The 3,551-nt window shown below is 40.9% G+C and overlaps 1 long non-coding RNA gene across 1 annotated transcript in view; it reads left to right on the forward strand.

Moving 5' to 3' along the window:
* Positions 1-2,937, forward strand: part of LOC109298183 — a 19,487-nt gene extending 16,550 nt beyond the window's left edge. The window contains exon 3 of the long non-coding RNA XR_002097514.1: positions 2,851-2,937. This is a non-coding gene — a long non-coding RNA (uncharacterized LOC109298183). The remainder of the gene's footprint in view (positions 1-2,850) is intronic.
* The last annotated feature ends 614 nt before the right edge of the window (positions 2,938-3,551 follow it).

A 3,551-nucleotide genomic window follows, 5' to 3' on the forward strand; every position in this document is an offset into this window, starting at 1 on the left:
GGGGGGGGCTCTGCTCCCCCCCCCCCCCCCCCCCGGAGAACTTCTTTTCACATTTTTGAACCTTTGTTCCCCACATCACTCCTACTCTTTTCTTCCTTAGTTGTCCCATAAAAAAAAAAGTATTAGCTTTATCCTTCAACCTTTGGCCCCACACAGTGGGAGCTATTAGTTAACTAGGTGGGCCTTAAGGCCCACATTAACATAGAAGATACAACTAGACAGGAGCTTCACTAACTAAGATGTGGAGACAGCTGCCCCTGCAGCCACAGCTCCTGCCAGTAGGTCTCTAGCCAGTGCAGGGAGAGCAGACAGGCAGGCAGCAATGAGGCAGGCTGCAGCAGGTAGTCCCAAAATGAGGTGCCCCCCACCCCATCTTTTTAGTACCTTTTGCATTAAGCAGCACCAGGGCACATACCTGCCTTGCTCATCCCACATTACACTATGTTAGTCTTTTTCCTTATTTAATAAATTATAGGAAAAATACTCGCCCATTTCAGATAATTAAACAAGGACTCAAAATAATCACATATTTAACAGAAACACACATGAATGCCCTATGAAGTTTCTGTTGTTCTTAACTGTGAATGCATGCAGCAGATGAAGAAGAGGATAAAGATAATTCCAAATAGAACCACCCTGTAAAATTTATTTTGTTTCACTTTAAATATTCTCCTTTAAAGAAAGCATATGCAATGCCTGATCCAGCAAAATCATGTATTTTTACATCTGGAAGTGGAAGCGAAGTGAAAGAACAAATACGGTATCTTGCTCTGGCTCATGAGTTACAAGTTCAAGCCCTGTTCTGCCCAAGTCAACCCAAAAGTAAATAGCTGTCTAATACTATAAGTTAAGGAGTCAAAGACTGTGATGGCAGCTACATCACACCCTTGTGTGCTGCTGGATGCAGAAACAGGCGTGCCTTAACTATGCTAGCCCTGTGGGAGGATCTGACATGGGTTACTGCTGTAAGTTAAGTAGCTGCATATGTCTTCACTGGATCAGGACTTAGACAAGCAAGGGTATATTTCTAACTGCCTGAAGCCTTATTGTGTGGTGGCTGATTCTTCTCTCAACTAGATGAAATTTTAAAAACAATCCCGAAAAGACTCTAATAATACCTTTCAATATTTTAAACTTGGGACTCTGTGCTCCAGCCAAGTGTACTGCAGACCCAGCTGATACATTATGCTCCGCCAGGAAAGGAAGCAATTGCCAGACAAATCATAATACATTAGTTCAAAGATGCATTCAAGCATCTGTTGTGATTTAATTGACTTTAATGGGAGTGAGAGCAGGGCCTATATTCATTGGTGACTTGAGATATTTAGGTACCTAAAGAGCATCTGTACATGAAAGATCCATAATAAGTTAGAAGATGGCATGAGCTGGCAGTGTTTTATAAGGTGAATAAATCGGTTAAGAATTTTTGCTTTTTCCTGTTCTAATTGTATAGAGTTTACTGCATAGTCTCTGCAAGGGAAATTTTTGGCACAGGAGAAATACTTCTCAAAAGTGTATTTACAGAAACCTGAATAGTGGCCAACTATGTAAGGCTGAGTTTGTGTAATCTGTCACTATCCAACTTGATAACACTCACATATACTACTCAAGTGAGTACCTCATCACTTCCACTACTAAGCCATCCACTCACAGCTCTGACATGATAGTGGAGAGAGGAAGGCAGCTGGAGTAGCTTGGTTTTGGATCAAGTCAGGTCTGGAATTCATCAGTTCTCATTCTCCTCAGCAAGAATGCAGTTTCTAGAGCTGATCAGAGGAACTTAAGTGGAATTATATTCTGACAACATGTGTCACTTTCGAATCAAATGACCTCATGAACTTAGGTTAATATTACAGGAACTTTGTTTTGGAAAAAACAGAAACAAAACTTCAACAATATGAAAACAAATTTCTCTAAACAAAGAAACATCTTGATTTATTTTTTCTGAAATAACACTGTTTCACTCATTGCTCATTTTAAACAATCCAAAACATGTTTTATTCAGAAATTTCCTTCTCAGAGAATTTAAAATGTTTCTGGCTTTGTCCTCATCCAAAATAAAACTAGATTTTACCACCTGAAAAATTATTTCTAGCTTTAGTAGTGACAATTCTTTTGAAAAGTTATAGGACAAGTGGGGACCCAAAGCAGGATTTATAGCTCTTCCTTGCAAAGAACTGGAAGGACCATATGGCACTTGTAAAATTATGAAGCATAAAAAAGGTCTTGTGTAATTAGTCCTCAGTGAAAACATATTTTAATAAGTATAGATCTTTAACAGAATATATGTTTACAGTGCTTCTATGAATTTTCCCTCCCCTGGTTATGTACAGACAGTGCTCAGCAGTGGTGTAATTAGGGCTGGATGATCAGGGCAGCCACCCCAGGTTTTAACTTTGAGGATGGGGGTGGGGAAAGGGGAGTAGGAAGGGAGTGGGGAGAGAGAAGGACAGTTCCAGAGATATTCCAGGCCAGGCCAATCTGCATGTTCAACTACAGACATGTCAAATAGCTCTGGGAGGAAGGAGTAGGTCCTAGTAATGTTGGGTCCTAGCCATTTTCCTTTGTTTCTCTCTATAGTGAGATGAGTTTGGTCATAGAAACTGATACCTTATCGTACATCATGCCACTAGGGACAATTTAGTGCTCAAGTCTCCCAAGTATTGATGTTAATATCACATTTCTTCAGATTGGCCTTTGAGGTGTCCTTGATTCTTTTCTTTTGTGCACCTTGTGTGATTACCTTTGGGTTGAGAGTAAAGGATCTGTTTCAGGAGCCTGTTTTCAGGCATCCTTATGACATGTCCTGTTCAATGAAGCTGATGCTATATTAACATGGCCTCAAGCAAGAGTTTGCTTGAGCCAGAGAACTGGTATTCATTCTTTTGTTCTTCCACTTGATATAGAGAATTTTCTGAAAACATCTCTGATGGTAACGTTGCAAAGTTTTCATGTGTTGCCAATATATCATCCAGGTTTGACACCCATACAGAAAGGTAGGAATGACAATAGTCTAGTAGACAAGAAGTTTGGTTTGAGTCCTGATGTCACGATCATTGAAGACATTGTTGGACTAAGTAATAAGAGGAAAGAAAAAGAGACTCCAGCCTTGAGCATCTCCCTGTTGTGATATGGGATCTACCTCAGACCTTGTGTATATATCAGCTATCCCTTGATACAAGGATGATGACTGCCAGGGGGATTATTGGTGAGTTTTAAGGTGGCTGAGGAGTCCAGTCTGTGCTGCAAGTTTTCCCACAGATATGACAAGTGGTGCCTAGGGTGGGAGAGAAGGAAAGGAAGGAGGGCACAAATGATGGCCAAAATATTTTGTGCTTTCCTTCCTCCTCTGCCATTTCTTGGCTTTCTGAGCAAGACTGTTCTGTTCAAAGTGGGCTGTAGTTTGATGTATGGTGCAGCGCCATTGAAACCTATTACCAGCCAGCACTTCCCAATCTGTAGGGTTGATGCCACCCTTCTTGAGATATGCTTTCAGGGTGTCCTTATAGCACTTCCTCTGTCCTCCACGGGTCCTCTTACCATGACTAAAT

The sequence above is a fragment of the Gavialis gangeticus genome, unplaced genomic scaffold (assembly GCF_001723915.1).
Source record: "Gavialis gangeticus isolate Ggan-Ray unplaced genomic scaffold, GavGan_comp1, whole genome shotgun sequence".
NCBI lineage: Eukaryota > Metazoa > Chordata > Crocodylia > Gavialidae > Gavialis > Gavialis gangeticus.